This window comes from Leptodactylus fuscus, chromosome 4, assembly GCF_031893055.1.
Source record: "Leptodactylus fuscus isolate aLepFus1 chromosome 4, aLepFus1.hap2, whole genome shotgun sequence".
In the NCBI taxonomy this organism is placed as follows: Eukaryota; Metazoa; Chordata; class Amphibia; order Anura; family Leptodactylidae; genus Leptodactylus; species Leptodactylus fuscus.
Window position 1 is genome coordinate 143,211,485 of NC_134268.1, and position 19,515 is coordinate 143,230,999.

General features: G+C 39.4%; 1 protein-coding gene across 2 annotated transcripts in view; it reads right to left on the reverse strand.

Annotated features, from left to right (window-relative positions):
• PDE1C (phosphodiesterase 1C) overlaps window positions 1-19,515 on the reverse strand; it is a 662,111-nt gene that overhangs the window by 599,839 nt on the left and 42,757 nt on the right. The window lies entirely within an intron of this gene.

Consider the following 19,515-nt stretch of genomic DNA (forward strand, 5'->3'; position numbering starts at 1 on the left):
TGGGGACTGGGATGGCCATTCCAGAACATTGTAATTGTTCCTCTGCATGAATGCAGAGTCGATTTGGAGCGGTGTTTTGGATCATTGTCTTGCTGAAATATCCATCCCCGGCGTAACTTCAACTTCGTTACTGATTCTTGAACATTATTCTCAAGAATCTGCTGATACTGAGTGGAATCCATGCGACCCTCAACTTTAACAAGATTCCCGGTGCCGGCATTGGCCACACAGCCCCAAAGCATGATGGAAACTCCACCAAATTTTACAGTGGGTAGCAAGTGTTTTTCTTGGAATGCTGTGTTTTTTGGATGCCATGCATAGCACCTTTTTGTATGACCAAACAACTCAATCTTTGTTTCATCAGTCCACAGGACCTTCTTCCAAAATGAAGCTGGCTTGTCCAAATGTGCTTTGCATACCTCAGGCGACTCTGTTTGTGGCGTGCTTGCAGAAACGGCTTCTTTCTCATCACTCTCCCATACAGCTTCTCCTTGTGCCAAGTGCACTGTATTGTTGACCGATGCACAGTGACACCATCTGCAGCAAGATGATGCTGCAGCTCTTTGGAGGTGGTCTGTGGATTGTCCTTGACTGTTCTCACCATTCTTCTTTTCTGCCTTTCTGATATTTTTCTTGGCCTGCCACTTCTGGACTTAACAAGAACTGTCCCTGTGGTCTTCCATTTCCTTACTATGTTCCTCACAGTGGAAACTGACAGGTTAAATCTCTGAGACAACGTTTTGTATCCTTCCCCTGAACAACTATGTTGAACAATCTTTGTTTTCAGATCATTTGAGAGCGGGCTGTCCATGTTCGGCGACCATCAAACTTAACTGAACTTGAATTGTTTTGTAAAGAGGAATGGTCCAAAATCCCTTCATCCAGGATCCAGGAACTGATTAAAAGCTACAGGAAGCGACTAGAGGCTGTTATCTTTGCAAAAGGAGGATCTACTAAATATTAATGTCACTTTTCTGTTGAGGTGCCCATACTTTTGCACCGGTCAAATTTTGGTTTAATGCATATTGCACATTTTCTGTTAGTACAATAAACCTCATTTCTATCCTGAAATATTACTGTGTCCATCAGTTATTAGATATATGAAACTGAAATGGCTGTTGCAAACACCAAAATATTTAGAACTAAAAATGATTAAGATTAATAGGGGTGCCCAAACTTTTTCATAGGACTGTATTTATTGCTTGTGTCTATGTATCCATACTTTCATTCAGGATATCAATAAATGTATATGTTTTATATTATTTGGGTGTGGATGTTTGTTTTGTTATCTTGACTATAGGTAAAGGAAGAACGTTGTAGAAATGCAGCTTTTTTATTGCATTTTTTTGAGCCAGGATTCGATTAAGCAAAAAAGATAAGTATAAGCAGTTCTTACATAATTCCCACTCCTTTTGTACCCATTATTGGCTTTGGCTCAAAAAACACAACAAAATCGGCAGCAAAAAAGCTGCATTTCCGCAAAAAGGAGCCTTAGCCTCATAAGAGAAGAAAAACATTAGCCCAAACTGGATAACATTGCACTATACTGCGCCAATGATGTGTACACCATTGTCTACATTAGTAAATATGGACCAGAGTGTTTTTGAAGGGGTTTTCCCTCTTTAGACATGTATGGCATACCGACAAGATATGTCAATATGTGTCTGATCTAGCTTGGCTTGCTTGGCCGTTTATGTAACTCATATCATTCAATGGAAAGAGTCATGTAGATACATAGCCACCACTATGTTTATAATATTAATGTACAGTATGCATCCGCCATCAACCTAGTGCCAGGAATCAAGATGTTTATATTCTTTGTTTTATTTGCTGTTAAATAATCTTTATTGCTTGTGTCAAAAATAACCAATAAAATCTTTGGCAAGGAGATAGGAATATATGTATGAATAACAACCTTTCTCTCAGTACGTCATCCTAACAATGGAATAAGAAGCTGTGTGAAACATAACATGTTTCACAAAGGAAATAGGAAAAAATGCCATCAGATTGGAATTTTAAATTACTTCTTGTGTATTGTGTTGTATGTTACATGCATTTGGATGAAAAAGGTAAATCCATTGACATTTACAATGATTACTAATATAATGATCTGATTTTAAGTCACACATGTAGACAAACACAAACTAAACTAATAACAATCAAACAGTATTATTCTGTAAAATGAGACCAAACATCTTAAACTGCACCAGGTTTATTAAAGGGTATAATGTGGTTTGATAAATTAACATTTTTTATGTAGATTGTGAGCTCGATATAGGGATCACAATGTACTTTTTTTTTTTCCTATTGGTATGATTTTGTAGAATGGAAGGAAATCCATGCAAACACAGGGAGAACATACAAACTCCTTGCAGATGATGTTGCTGGTGAGATTTGAACCCAGGACTGACTCCAGCGCTGCAAGGCTGCAGTGCTAACCACTGAGCCACCATGTTGCCCCTTAAATTAGCATATCTTTAGACTGTCTAGTCTAACTTTACACCACTTATTAATTAGCGTTTTACAAAAAAAAAAAATTGGCAAAATTTTTGGAGCTTTTTTTTTAGGCATATGGGCCCAGATTTGCTAATACTGCTTATTCACATGACAGAATTTCACAGCTCATAGAAAATAATGGATCAATTCACACAAATTATAGAATATGCTATTTCTCAATCCTCATTGCAATGGGGAAATTATGCAATCCAAATGAATTTGAAGGAAATTTCATCATCATTGTTAGAAAAGCCAGGGCCAGAATTTTTAAAACTGACAATCTTGTGGAGTGGGGTTGCGAGTTGTGGCGTTTAACAGAGATTAGTGTGAAGAAATAAAGGGGATGCTGTGGTAGTAAACAATTTGTCGACAAAATAGTTCAGAGAAGGTTGTCAAGAATCAACAGACAATCCACAGTCAAGTAAATTGCAGGTAAACACAACACTGGTTCCAATGTAACATGTCTGAACGCACAACTCATCATTCCTTAGCATGGATAACCTACAATAGTGGTATGAGTGCCATTGTTGTCTAAGGGAAACATACCAGCAATGCTAGAGTGGGGAAAAGAACGCAAAATTAGATCAATGAGCAGTAGGAAATCATTGTCAGGGAATATGAATTCTGGTTCAGGCTGGTAAAGATTGAGTAATATGCGTCTCTAATAATGTGGCCATTTTATGAATACGAATGTGTGTTTTTTGTGTGAGGAAAAGCATGTCAAGAAGATATAAGAGAAGAACAAAAATTTAAGTATCCAAAGCTGAACATTTTAGCACAGTATTATGAACATATGCGTTGTAGTTTTTATTTAATAATGCCCTCTATGAATCACATTTGTGTCCTGAAATGGGTAGGTCATTACAAATGACTAGGTCACTAGCTAATTCTTGCTTAATATATATAATTAACAGTTATAATTACTATAATTAGCAACCATAATTAGAATTACATAACATAAAAGACATAAAAACATAAAATACTTGAATAAAATAGTTTCTAATATAATCTGCCAGAGTACGCCTGGTATCCATAGTAACATTGATTCAACTATTCACTAGTTTTATTGTCACCTTAAGGTAGATGCCATGCAATAAAATGTTCAAGGTGATTGTAAAGGTATATTCACTTAAAGGCTTACATTTTATTTTTTATTGTGACCAAGGGAGGTGAAAATTTTTTAAAAAAATCACTCTCTCCTGTTCCCAATGTTCCAGTGTCCTCCCAGCTGTCTTCTTGCAGTGGAATTCCTCGCTAGCTGTGACGTTCTGGGTCCCTTCCACTGAAGGGACCCAGGGACATCACAGTCACATACGGTGGAACTTCAGCTGTAAGAAAGCAATGGAACTAGAAGTTTGAAGGGATTCTAAGTTGCTGAAGACAGTGTGAGAGAACAAGGATGCCCAAGAGAGGCATCTGTACCTCAGATTATTATGCTCTGGAGTCTGAGGAGACCCCAATAGTGGAGGGGGACTCTTGGGAGCATATACTACTGTGGGGGGCAACTTTGGAGTATATAATACTGTGTGTGGGCCACTGTGGGGAGCATATAATACTTTTTAATTGACTAGTTTAGCCCAAAAGTAGTGGTTAACTAATGTTCTAAAAAAGCTTCAGAAGTATAGCACTTGGTGCCTTCAGATAGACCAATGAAATATACACAGGATTGGAGCTGACCAAGGTGTAGTTATTGGGGGTGCATAGGTAGCAGTTGCTACAGGGCCTTGGAAGCTGAGGGTGCCTAGAGAACTTTCTACAGTATATTAAGTCACCAATATCATATAGAGTACATCCTAGGTGGTGGCCCTGTTTCAAATTTTTCTATTGTAAGAGTGCAGCATCCCAGAGAGCAGTCTTCAGTGAGAGTCAGTGCAAGCCAGCACTGTGAACTTCAATGGCTTTCCACATAGCCCAAAGGAGGAGGATTCAGCCCAAGGCTCTTCAAGAGACAGACCTGAACTAGGGAGTTCAACTGGCGACACTTTGGACTTTGTGCTATGAGAAACAGTGGCGTCTGTTCACAGGAGGAGTTGGAGTCCCCTCTCTAACTGGATGTGCCTCAGTAGAAACTACTACCACCACCATCAGGTAATGCTGCAGGACTTCCCCCCTGTCCTGGCCAAGTATCTGGGTCTTCTGTTTTTTGTAAACTCTTTTTGTTGAAATGTCAAATGGAGCTGATTGGCCAACATAGCCATCTGGTCAGGTGTGGATTGCCTTCCCTTGGAACGAAATTTGGAGGTGGGAATTCATTTGCATGACATACATGAAAGCTCCCAGGCTTGTCTGCAATGCACTTCTATTACAGGCTTCTCTATGCAGCATGTGCACACAGACTAGAACACATATAAAAGTACTTAAATACAGTGAAATACACATTAGGTTCTCCTGTGTCTACAGACGGCAATGCCCGCTATCAGTGCCCACACAGATCCCAGGCTCTATGCAGACTTTAATAGAAGTGATGGTATTTTACAATGCATCGTAACTGTACAATGCAATGCACTGTATTAGTGATTAGACCCCCTAGAGTTCAGTACCCCTAGAGGGTCTAAAAGTGTTTTTTTTATTTCCAAAGACCACAATCACAATCACAATTCATATCACCCCCTTTTCATAGAACACATGTAAAACTACTTACATGCAGTGAAAAACTTTCACATTATTTATTTCTGTGTCTGAAAATGCACGGACTACAAACTTCTAAAACATTTTCCCATATGGTAAACACCATTGGGGAGCAAGGGAGGGGGGAAAGAGTCAAATGGCCTTTTTTTTGCTGTTTCACTTGTCCTTCCCATCTTTTTTCCAGCTTCCCAGTACATCGTACACAATATTAAATGGTGCAAATACGAAGTACAATTTGTCCCACAAACATATGGCTCTGTAAACACACACACAAAAAAAAATCTGTGGGGTTCGGAAGACAGGGAGTCAAAAATTAAAATTGAAATATTGCACCGACGAGAAGGGGTTAAAGTTATGAGTAAGAAAAGCACAAACTAAATTCCATACATCTGGTGAATATGTACAATCCCAGAAATTATGGTAGATCTCTAAATTCAGCAGATGGCACTTGGCATAGAAGGCGAGATTTTTGACTGCATGAAAGGTGTGATATACGTTCTATGAAAGATCAGTAGATCCATATCCTGATCAGTACTATGATATTGTTAATTAAGCTTAATTGCAGTATCTAATAAATCCTTTGTTGTAAGACGTGATAATTGGGATGACCATTTAGCATTTCCTGTTAACACAGTCCACCAGTCCACACAGTTTCTAATCATGTTCTATATATATATATATATATATATATATATATACAGTCCTATGAAAAAGTTTGGGCACCCCTATTAATCTTAATCATTTTTAGTTCTAAATATTTTGGTATTTGCAACAGCCATTTCAGTTTCATATATCTAATAACTGATGGACACAGTAATATTTCAGGATTGAAATGAGGTTTATTGTACTAACAGAAAATGTGCAATATGCATTAAACCAAAATTTGACCGGTGCAAAAGTATGGGCACCTCAACAGAAAAGTGACATTAATATTTAGTAGATCCTCCTTTTGCAAAGATAACAGCCTCTAGTCGCTTCCTGTAGCTTTTAATCAGTTCCTGGATCCTGGATAAAGGTATTTTGGACAAACAATTCAAGTTCAGTTAAGTTAGATGGTCGCCGAGCATGGACAGCCCGCTTCAAATCATCCCACAGATGTTCAATGATATTCAGGTCTGGGGACTGGGATGGCCATTCCATAACATTGTAATTGTTCCTCTGCATGAATGCCTGAGGATTTGGAGCGGTGTTTTGGATCATTGTCTTGCTGAAATATCCATCCCCGGCGTAACTTCAACTTTGTCACTGATTCTTGAACATTATTCTCAAGAATCTGCTGATACTGAGTGGAATCCATGCGACTCTCAACTTTAACAAGATTCCCGATGCCGGCATTGGCCACACAGCCCCAAAGCATGATGGAACCTCCACCAAATTTTACAGTGGGTAGCATGTGTTTTTCTTGGAATGCTGTTTCTTTTTGGACGCCATGTATAACGCCTTTTTTTTATAACCAAACAACTCAATTTTTGTTTCCAAAATGAAGCTGCCTTGTCCAAATGTGCTTTTTCATACCTCAGGCAACTCTATTTGTGGCGTACGTGCAGAAACGGCTTCTTTCTCATCACTCTCCCATACAGCTTCTATTTGTGCAAAGTGTGCTGTATAGTTGACCGATGCACAGTGACACCATCTGCAGCAAGATGATGCTGAAGCTCTTTGGAGGTGGTCTGTGGATTGTCCTTGACTGTTCTCACCATTCTTCTTCTCTGCCTTTCTGATATTTTTCTTGGCCTGCCACTTCTGGGCTTAACAAGAACTGTCCCTGTGGTCTTCCATTTCCTTACTATGTTCCTCACAGTGGAAACTGACAGGTTAAATCTCTGAGACAACGTTTTGTATCCTTCCCCTGAACAACTATGTTGAACAATCTTTGTTTTCAGATCATTTGAGAGCGTGCTGTCCATGTTCGGCGACCATCTAACTTAACTGAACTTGAATTGTTTTGTAGAAAGAAATGGTCCAAAATACCTTCATCCAGGATCCAGGAACTGATTAAAAGCTACAGGAAGCGACTAGAGGCTGTTATCTTTGCAAAAGGAGGAGCTACTAAATATTAATGTCACTTTTCTGTTGAGGTGCCCATACTTTTGCACTGGTCAAATTTTGGTTTATTGCATATTGCACATTTTCTGTTAGTACAATAAACTTCATTTCAATCCTGAAATATTACTGTGTCCATCAGTTATTAGATATATCAAACTGAAATGGCTGTTGCAAACACCAAAATATTTAGAACTAAAAATGATTAAGATTAATAGGGGTGCCCAAACTTTTTCATAGGACTGTATATATAAGAAGAAATCTTTTCAGAGGAAGTTGCAACTTATATCTGGAGGTTATTTGGGCTATGTGGTGTCAGATAGATAAACTCCACACACTCCACACAATATAATGACCCATAGTGGCCCCTTCACAGAGTACTGCATTCACTTCCTAAGTAAAAAAAAAAAAAAAAAAAAAAGGACTGTATAAACACAGCCTAAGTCTGAGGCTTCGCGTTGCGGAAATGCAGCTTTTTTTGTTACAGCTTGTTCTTTTGCCAACAAAAAGGCAAGACTACCCCAATGAATATTAAAAATCTATCCAAACTTTATTAACAAAAATGTTAAAACAGAAATGCCCAATGGAAAAAAGAAAAGAAGGAAAAAACACATATAATGACACAATTCACAGCAATAGGGGCAATATAAATGCAATGGCTGGTATTTTAAATGTGGAAAGCCTCTACCACAGGGGTAGGGAATGTACGGCTCTCCAGCTGTTGCAAAACTACAACTCCCAGCATGCACACTTGCTCTGCTGTTCTGGGAACTCCCATGGAAGTGAATGGAGCATGTTGGGATTTGTAGTTTCACAGCAGCTGGAGAGCCGAAGGTTCCTTACCCCTGCTCTAACATAATGTTGGCATGAACATGGCTAAACCATAGTCAGTAATCTTGCAAGGTAATGAAGATGCAAATTGACACCCTATAATGACACAATAACAAGAATTTGAAATGCCCTAACTTTACCATGTAATGCATGGGAAGAGCCCCAACGTACGTTTCACCTAAACTGGCTTCTCCAGGGGGTGTGTTAATTTTTTTTGTTACAGATTTTGCTGTGGTTTTTTTTAGCCAAAGCCAGGAGTGAACTAAGCAGAAAGGGCTTTCTATATATTTCACATTACTTTTGTAGCCATTGTTGGCTTTGGCTCAAAAAAACACAGTAAAATCTGCAACAAAAAAGCTGACTGTGTTATATCACTGATGACAACTTCTAATTTGCTGGTCCAGCCTTGGAAAAGGATACAACAGTCAGTGACACACAAGGTAGATAATTACATAGAAAGGAGATAGTGACATAGAACTAACAGAGGAAGAGAAATACAGAATGCCGGAGGTGGAATAGAAGAGAAAGAGAGCAAGACAATGGAGGTAACATGGAGTAGAATATTACATAGAAAATGCTTTTAGTAGGGATCAATTACATCATGTGGGCAAGTAAAAATGAAGTGGCAGAACTATAGAAGATGGTATATGCTGGGACTTGACAGGAAGAAACTTTACTCTTCATACCAGGATGGCCAGTGGCAGTGCAGCCAGTACACCATGGAAAGCCCCAAAAACTTTCAAATAGAGGGAAGACTAACTTCACAGCATTGCAGCACATACAAGTAAACCACATACATTTCATAGTTATGTATAACAGTCCTCAGAGATCCCCTTTAACCATCTACCTTCTTGTTTACTACACAGGCTGAGTGATTCTTAATTCCTAGGTGTAATTGAAACAGAAAGTCCTCAGAGGAAACTTGTAGCGCCACAACCAAAAGTTCTGGTACGTAGTTTTGTTTTGAGGTTCTAGGCGCTAGGCGTACACCGATAGTAAGTGACACTATAGTATTTACTTTTTATGAACCTGTTTTGTAACTCTGCACACTGTGGTTGGAGAAATAAAGCTGCTGAGGTCAGTTCTGAACCTGAACCTGTCTGTGTGGAACTGAAGTTCTTGGATGTGCCAACCAACCATCTTCGGCTGGAGATGGCGATCCTGTGAGCTGTTTAGCCCCGAGATTGTCACAATATATACTATAATCTAATTTCTATGCTATACAAAATAATCTATGGGAAGACAAGTATTGCACCAGTACAACTGTGATGTCACGTTTCCATCACATTCAGGATTTTGATTTACCCCCAGTATACAGCATTACAGTAATTTCAAGAACAGATTTTACTGTAAACTAGTTCTGAACTCTCACAGCCCTATAATACAGTCTGTTGATATCCATCTGCAAGCAAGTTATTCCTCAGCTTCAAATAAGTGTGAAAACTGTAGCAGAAATGAAATTGAAAAAAGTGCACTGAAACATTGAAGAGATCATTCTAGGATGTAAAAATCTGCATGAGTAAATGCAATAGTCATCTCTCTCTATATAATAGTTGATAGATAGATAGATAGATAGATAGATAGATAGATAGATAGATACTGTATTTATATTAGATACAAATTCTAATAAAAATAACTACCATAAATTGTATCATACATAGGCTACTGGTTTAATTTGATGATATTTCACTTGGCTCCTTATAGCAGGCAATACTTACTGAAATCTAACAAGCTCTGCTATGTGCTAAATAATGGGCCATCAAGAGAACAGGGGGGCAAATAACCAAGGAAAAGCTAGGCATGCATGTATATATGAGATAAACTTTGGTCAAGCATGCATTTTTTTTACATTCAGAGGAGTAAACAAATCCAACTTGACCAATTTCTCTTTTGCACCATTAGCTGTTGGAGAGACTCAGAGAGCCCTAAACATGTTGTGATCCCCTGCCAAAATTGTTAAATACAGAAGATAGTTAATCTACATGCATGGTCAGGATAACTCATGAAAACACTTTCTTTCAATCTATATTTTACTTCTTAAGACTAAGGCCTCACATTGCAGAAAAGCTGCTTTTCATGTTGCAGATTTTCCTGTGTTTTTTTAAGCTAATCTCAGGAGTGTCTAAAAAGAAATGGGGGAATATAAAGGAAGCTCTTATACTCCTACCTTCTGCTCCATCCACTCCTGGGTTTAGCAAAATTACAATTTGTTACAACAAAAAAGCTGTTTTTCCGCCATGTGCGGTCTTAGTCAGAAGGTCATATGTACAATTGTTGCTTACTGCTCCATTGGGTCTTAAATTAATTTGCATTTTTTTGGACCTAATTAAATGCAAGGATTAAACTTTAAAAAAAAAATACATACAGTCCATTTATTTATTGATAATAAATTGTTACGTTGCATATAATATTAGTATACACTGCGAATACCTTTGATATAGCATACAGTATATATGAGTAGCTGCCCAGCTATCAGGCAATATGATCAAACAACCCTGGTATTTTTATGGATTGCGGGCCCTAGTCACTTTGCCATAAACAGCCTTCTAGTGTTGCAGTTTATATAAATAAGTATGTTCATCTTATGTCCTTTTAGTGGCAATTATGTTGGATAATTAATAAGGAAACTGCAGTCATTTGTTTTATCAATATATTAAGAAAGAGGATAAACAGAGAATGAAGCAGGGGGCAGATGGATCTATATAGGGGCTAAACTGAGTATCTAAAGTTTAGCTTCAAGTCAATGGGCGCTGATCTGAAATACCTTGTTTTGGCCACTACAACAGAAATGTTAGACTTTCACAATTCTGAATTTGATGACCTATCCCTAAAATAGTTCATGAATATTTTTAGACTAGAAAACTTCTTTAATACCATCATAACCACCCAAAGTTTCACTCATCTGTGTGTGAGAAGTGAAGATTAATTCATCTTGTATGATCCCACAAAAAAGATAGCAATATCAGAACACACAGTGTATCATAGCTCACTATATAAATGTCTGGGAAATGTTCTGCTGGGAAACCCTGGGTCCTCACTTTTATGTAGCTGTAGTCTTGTTCTACCTACCTAAATACTGTTACAGGCCTAGTACACTGATAATGTTGATGTCCGTTTCAATAGGAAAATGCATGCTTCCATGATGAAACAATTGTTCAGAAATGGTTTAAGGAACATGGCAAAGAGTTCTCAATCCAATCAAGCATCTTTGGAATGTGCTGGAGAAACGACTTCAATCCGTGGGTCCCCACCATACAACTTACAGGACATAAAGAATCTGTTGCTAATATGTACCACAGGACACCTATTGAGGCCTTGTGAAGTTCATGTCTCAGAGCATCAGAGTTATAATGCAGGATAACTTTCTTGCAGAGAATTGGGCCCTGAATTGTAGCCCATATTCCCTACATTATAGCCCAACCCTGAACTACAGTGTACAGAGACACCTGTCATTGAAAAGGGTATATAATGGTTTCCTGACTGGGCCCCCCTTTTCTTTGGGCTCCTGAAACAGCTGCACAAGCAGTATGTCCACCCCTGTACAGTACACAAAACTGAATACGCAAAAGTTTTTAACTTTAAAGTCCTGTTTGAGACCTTAGATGTGATGCTCTCGCTGGATATCCTGGCCAACTGGATGGATTCCTTTACTCTTGAAATTGGACATTAAATAATTATATGATCTATACAAATGTAAAAGTATTCCCCACTGCTCATGCAACTCAGAAATTATCTATTAAGATGGCAGAGTGGGATGTCTATGTGACTGAAAATATGTAGCATCAACCAAACAAATGTATTTCCCCAGTTGCTCTGCTCCCTTCAGAATTTTGGACCTTCATTCCCATTTTTTGTATTTGTCTTAGGCCTCAGATTTTCCCCAGTCTTTCCCTTGTCATTGATAAGGAATGTTAGGTTGTTAAATTGGAAGTGTCACAGTTTTATGTTTTTGATAAGACATTTATCCAGTATGGCTCCTTTGGATAAGCAAACTGCAAACAACAGCTGTTATGTGTCCGTTAGGTGGTCAAGCTCTTGGACCGTCTAACAATTGCAGTAGGTCAGAAGAAGCATTGCCTTTGCATGCCACGTTACACTATGTAGAGTCTAACAGACCATGAATATTCTGTTAGGAATATTTCCAGAAAGGTAGTGTTCTACTTTGTTATACAAATATTTTCCCAGTAAGCATTTCCTAAGGAAAGCAGCTCGGTAAACCCATGCTATACTTATCACAGGAAATGCATCAGAACTTAGCTCATGCCATTTCTCCAATGAACTTTTTACTAAAAATATAAAAAAAATAAACTTCAGAGCATAAACTCAGTTGTGAGGTTGGAAGGTGCAGTCACTGTATATGAAAAAAGAACATGTGGCCTGTGCTGTCTGGGAAGATTAAAAAATTCTGAATCATGTAAGTCACGTATACCATGTTAAGAACATGTTCAGTGTTTCCTGAAAGACAAAAGCACTCGTAAAATTCCAAAGTTACATTGCCAGCAACCTCTAAGTGTTTAATGTACTGTATTATTTTTTTTACTATTATAAAAATGTTAAAGTATTTGTCCCCATGTGTTCTATTAACAGGAAGTATTATTATTCCTTAATTATTTTATAGTATTAATTGCATGTTGGCACACTCTACAGCAAAGTTGGGCAATGAATTTTCCCATGAGGCCACATGAGAAATTGAAATGGTTCTAGAGGGCTAGGCCCACCGTGGAAAATTTAACTCCACCCACATCTATCTAGACTCCGCCCATTCTCATCTATTTTTCCATGTGCCTCTACAGTGTAGAGGCAGATGGACTGTTTCATTTGCCAATTTTAATAGAGGATCTGATAAATGCAAGGAATGCCTGATTTATCAGTTCATAAATATGGTGTACACCCGGGCGCCAAAATGGACAAAATAGATTTTGGCTTCTTTAGGGCTAAGTGTTCTGTGTGTCCATATGTAGTTAGAAATGTACAGTGTACGGGGAACTGACCATACGCAGCCCTGCTTTTGCTCGTTTAGGCTGAAGGGAAGAGGAAGGAGGAACAGACTGCATATCAGATCTCTGTACGCCGTAATAATAATAACAACAGTATCGCTGTGCTTGATTGGCCAGCAAACTCACCTGACCCCATAGAGAATCTATGGGGTATTGTCAAGAGGAAGATGAGAGACCCCCAGACCCAAGAATGCAGACGAGCTGAAGGCTGCTATCATACAACCTGGGCTTCCATAACACCTCTGCAGTGTCACAGACTGATCGCCTCCATGCCACATTGCTGCATTAATGCCATCATTCATGCAAAAGGCGCCCCCACCAAGTATTGAGGGCATTTACTGGACAGACTTTTCATTTGCCAAACATTTTTATAATAAATATTTTAAGAATTTTTGAGCCATTAAGAACACTTTTCTCATTTGTGTTATTTCTTCAAAAAAGTTTCCCTATTTTCCTCCTCTAAAACCTACGTGCGTCTTATGTTCCGGTGCGTCTTATAGTCCGAAAAATATGGTATATAATTGATTATATAATATGCCATTAAAAAAAACTAAAAAAAAAGGCCACACTTACCCCATACCAAATAAAACATGGCTCTGTAGTATGCAGAGAGGTCCTTGTAATATATGATAGAAACAGCTCAAGTGCACAATGCTAGATAGATAGATAGATAGATAGATAGATAGATAGATAGATAGATAGATAGATAGATAGGTAGACAGTGTACTGTACTATGCATCATCAAATTACAGTTGGTGGAGATTTTATATTTGAGTTTTAGCAAAAATATTAACTCAAAAATTATTTATTGTATACATTTAAATCCATCAAACTTGTCTTTCATCTCTTTCTTTGATCCATGTCTTTATTGTGAAATATATCATGTCTATGTGATGCCATTTTCTAAATTATACCTTATCACACATTTATCCTATTTTATTTTTTAAAGCTTGTATTTAGAAGCTTCTACTTTTGATATTCAGTGTTATACAAGGGAATTGGTACAGAGAATGCACTGAAACAGATCAAAGAGAATGTTGGATACATGTCTATGTTAATGGCGAATGCTAGCCATCAAGTAATTATTGCTGTCATTTTTCCTTGAAATGTTAATGGAAGCGCTCTAGAATGGACTCAGTTTGATTGGATCTCATCTGTAAACCTTCTACAATTGAAGATTTACATGTGGTGTAATTCAGTCTAAGCCATATTTCTTTTCATTTCTGCTGTCTCTCCTGGTCATGTGTTGATCACACAGGAGCACTCAATACAATGAAGCACACATAACAAGGGAGTGACATAATTACTGACATCAAAGACCTAGAAAACTGAGAGATTGGCCAACACATTGGGCCGACACAGTTAATTAAGTAGAGTATTTCTCTTAAAGCTGTCAAAGCAAAAAACGTTAAAAATCGGGAAGTTTTTATGCAGCACACCTGTGGGAATCTCTGCATGACTCCTACAGCTTTCAACTCTTGCACTCCAAAGGTTAAAAGCTGTGGGTTAAAACCAGGGCCACTTAACCATAGGGCCAATGGTACACTTGCATTGGGCCCTATGGTAGCAGGGGGGGCCCATTGGGACAGCCTGCATACAATGTCCTGTGAGCTGCCCCAGTTGATAGAATAATGAAGCAGGGAGCCGTGCACTCCCGGCTTCATCATTCATTCTTTCCTCCCCTGGAGCTGTAGGCGTGATGGAATGATGTCACTCAGGACCGAGACCTTGGGGACACTTCAGGGAGACTTTAACCTTTTCCTGAGTGGCATATGTAATATGTCCTTGCTACTAATGCCAATTTCTCAGGATTGGTTAGGGCTATGAAGATTTTCTTGGATTCATTCTAAAGATGAGAATCCCATCTGTAAAATGATACCAAAATAGTCTGTATGTGACCCCGGGGGGGGGGGGGGAACGAGAGCATGGATGTCTGTCCATGTTATCCCCTCTCCTATCAATCAGAGCGCATACTATACTTTTGTTCTCTGTTTGCTATATACATACACTCACCAGCCACTTTATTAGGTACACCTGTCCAACTGCTCGTTAACACTTAATTTCTAATCAGCCAATCACATGGCGGCAACTCAGTGCATTTAGGCATGTAGACATGGTCAAGACAATCTCCTGCAGTTCAAACCGAGCATCAGTATGGGGAAGAAAGGTGATTTGAGTGCCTTTGAACGTGGCATGGTTGTTGGTGCCAGAAGGGCTGGTCTGAGTATTTCAGAAACTGCTGATCTACTGGGATTTTCACGCACAACCATCTCTAGGGTTTACAGAGAATGGTCCGAAAAAGAAAAAACATCCAGTGAGCGGCAGTTCTGTGGGCGGAAATGCGTTGTTGATGCCAGAGGTCAGAGGAGAATGGCCAGACTGGTTCGAGCTGATAGAAAGGCAACAGTGACTCAAATAGCCACCCGTTACAACCAAGGTAGCCAGAAGAGCATCTCTGAACGCACAGTACGTCGAACTTTGAGGCAGATGGGCTACAGCAGCAGAAGACCACACCGGGAGCCACTCCTTTCAGCTAAGAACAGGAAACTGAGACTACAATTTGCACAAGCTCATCGAAATTGGACAATTGAAGATTGGAAAAACGTTGCCTGGTCTGATGAGTCTCGACTTCTGCTGCGACATTCGGATGGTAGGGTCAGAATTTGGCGTCAACAACATGAAAGCATGGATCCATCCTGCCTTGTATCAACGGTTCAGGCTGGTGGTGGTGGTGTCATGGTGTGGGGAATATTTTCTTGGCACTCTTTGGGCCCCTTGGTACCAATTGAGCATCGTTGCAACGCCAAAGCCTACCTGAGTATTGTTGCTGACCATGTCCATCCCTTTATGACCACAATGTACCCAACATCTGATGGCTACTTTCAGCAGGATAATGCGCCATGTCATAAAGCTGGAATCATCTCAGACTGGTTTCTTGAACATGACAATGAGTTCACTGTACTCCAATGGCCTCCACAGTCACCAGATCTCAATCCAATAGAGCATCTTTGGGATGTGGTGGAACGGGAGATTCGCATCATGGATGTGCAGCCGACAAATCTGCGGCAACTGTGTGATGCCATCATGTCAATATGGACCAAAATCTCTGAGGAATGCTTCCAGCACCTTGTTGAATCTATGCCACGAAGAATTGAGGCAGTTCTGAAGGCAAAAGGGGGTCCAACCCGTTACTAGCATGGTGTACCTAATAAAGTGGCCGGTGAGTGTATATTTATATATATATATATATATATAGAGAGAGAGAGAGAGAGAGAGAGAGAGAGAGAGAGAGAGAGAGAGAGAGAATATATATAGAGGGATAATGTAATATCCCTCTGAGCCTAATCACAGGGATATTCTTATGTAATACTCCTCTGAACATAACCAAGAAGTTTTTTGGTGCTGCAACCCAGATGTTTACCATTGTCAAGGTTGCAACGCCAAAAGAGTCACACCAAACACTTACACAAAGTCATCAATACAGTTTACATTTTTTAACTGTCCCTGTCCTGTCCATACCTTATCCTTATAGAATAAAATACGCTGACCGCCTCTCTAGTGATATCCATTATACGCTAAAAATAATAGCAATAACGATTATTACTAGAGATGAATGTAATAAACATTTGTGACAGGCAGAAAAGTTCCATCAGTCAGATGTCACCCATTGAATGTCATCATAAAAAATCCCAGTTTTTGGTAGGTTTCAGATGGTCATAATAGCTGGTGATGATCAAAAGGGAGGGGGCCTACTCATGAAACCTTTCTACTGAGGTTAACAATCTATTTCCCTGTCCGCATGATTCGTGCGGGCAGCGCGCGGCAAGCACATGGACCCCATTATAGTATAAGGAGTTTGTGTGCTTTTACTACACAGCGCATGAAATTGCATTTGGTATTCCTTTCGGGAGGGTCCCCATGAGGACAGAATACCAACGCATATGTGAACAAAGGGTAACACACTAGAGAGAGCCCTGGGGTAAAAGTCTACCATCTACCGTCTACCATACACAGAGTCCCATTACTATTCTGGTCTAGGGCCTGAAAAAGGTTTTGACGCCAAAGCTGGGAGACCAGCCTCCATCTAACACCTACCCCATTGCACCAGCTACACACTGTTTCTCCACTGATTGACAAGACATGATTTTCAGCTCCATGCACTGCTAAAAAGTATATGCATCTTAATTAATAAATAAGACAAAAATCACTCCAGCACACATTTCATCATATATATGATGCATATCTTGATGAATTTCCTTCAGACCTTTTGTCACAAGTTTATTGTTTCTTTTTACCATAAAAATGCATGTGTGTTTACAAGTATTTTTGTGGATTTTGTGGTGAGGCGCATATATTTGAAATCAGTCCATAAAATGCCAGGTAATACACAAAGAGGCTAGTAAAAAAACATTTGTGTGGGGAAAACCACAACATAAATACAGACAAGCCCACATAAAAAATAATAAAACAAGACAAGTTTATTAATATTCAATAAAAAACTAAGAAGGTGAAACTGGCATAGGAATCATCAGAAAATACAGTATAAGAATATCTGCATGTCCAGTATGTGAGATAGCAACAGATAGAAGTATATTTACATATTTACATATACTTACATACTTCTATCTGTTGCTGTCTCATATATGTCAGCAGGTGTGTGCCATACAAGGACAATATGTTAATTGACTCAACTATAGAACACCAACAATATTGGTGCCATTGCTGCTGCCCAGTTGTAGTTGGAGAGGAACCATCCACCAGGATATTTGCTGTAGGAAACAGTGGAGCAACTCCTCCGTGGTGTGGTTCCTCTGCTTCAGTTGAGTGCATGCCATCAGTGGAAATGCAGTGGAACTAAGTGGTACAGCAGTGACTGCAACACCAGCAGCTTAGCCAGGGGCCAGTTAAATTGCAGAACCGCCAAATGACAACACACATTACCTTATGGATGACGGATGTTGGTTTGGATTAGGTTAAACAGTTGGTGATGATAATTATGATGATAACAATGACCATATGCTAGGTGTAGATGTGGACTGCCTACAAGGAAGATCACTGGGAAAAAGAGTAGGATGGTTTTGCTCACTTTCCACTGTCTTTGAAAAATAAGCTGGTGATGCCTTTTCATTTCATGTGAGTACGTAGAGATGTAGTTCTTACATTTATTTTTGTGCGTCCACAACTGAGTTTCTGCTTGCAGATTTTGAACATTATCATGAATATTTTTATTTGACAATATACAAAAAATCAGCCAAATCATGTTTGCCACTAACACCACCATCGCCACCCCCACTCTGCAAACTTCCTCTCAATTAGCCATGGCTAGGCTTTTTGGATTTTGGGGGCTGATCACTGGCTGGAATTGTTGCTATCACCACTGGTACCACCTTCTTCATCTGATGTCACCCTGACCCAGATGCCAGGTATTATCCTCAAAAGAATGGAAAATTGAGTAATTTCTTTGGACCATGCAGTGATGAAAAACACATTCATCCCCTACGTACACCATCACTGAAATACCTTTGTGTTCCTGTACACAGCATCTTATATACTGTATGTGACATCAGCAATGGAAGGTGTCCACCTGCCACAAACTATTGGCTGAGAGGCAGTCTGGTGACGTCAGGTGACCCCCAAATTTTACAGTGACTCACAGACACGTGTAGTCACCAAATATTTAGTTTCATTAATATTGAACAACTTGTAAATATCAGGTCAATCCCAGCTCAAACAAATCAGTTTGCCCATGTGTTGTGTTGCCTCTTATGTCAGGCCTTCCAACTTGCATTTTTCAGCAGGATAGCGCTCACCCATACACAGAAAAGGGTTTCCAATGTATGTCTCTGCCAGACTGCAATACTTCCTTGCAGTATTATAAATAAATGCTTGTGGGCTCTGGTGCAAAGTATTGTTTGGGCTCCCTACAGTGTATTCCTGATAGTGAGTTATGAATGCTGAAGAAGTATCTCAGATATTTGAAAGGGATACAGCTTTAGTACCCACAACTGCAGTTATCAAGAATACGGTCAGTGAGCAGCACAGTGCCTGGCATGTAAACAATACTAGGAGCTGCATGTTGTAGGAAAAAGCTGATCTGCAGGGTCCTAACAGTCTAAGAGATGTAAGAGATCAGTGGGGGTTCAAAACCCGGGGCCCCTGCTGATCAACTGATTGCAGGTACTATGGTGCTTTTGCAAGCACTTTGACTCCTTCACTATTTACATTGCACAGCATCTGTTTCATAATCACCATGTGATGTTCTTACAACCTGTAATAGTAGTGCTCGGCTGCTATAAAACAGATGGTGTGTGATGTGAATAGTGAAGGGGCTTCACACAGTATCATATGCTCCACAGTGGTCCCCACACAGTATAATATGCTTCATAGTGGCTCTCATACAGTTATAAATGTTCTCATGAGACCCTGTAGGTGAACCCAACTAAATTTGACAAATATTTGTGAGGTTTGGCCACCCGCTTTGGTCTCCTCAGACCCCAGAGTATAATAAGTGGATGCCCAG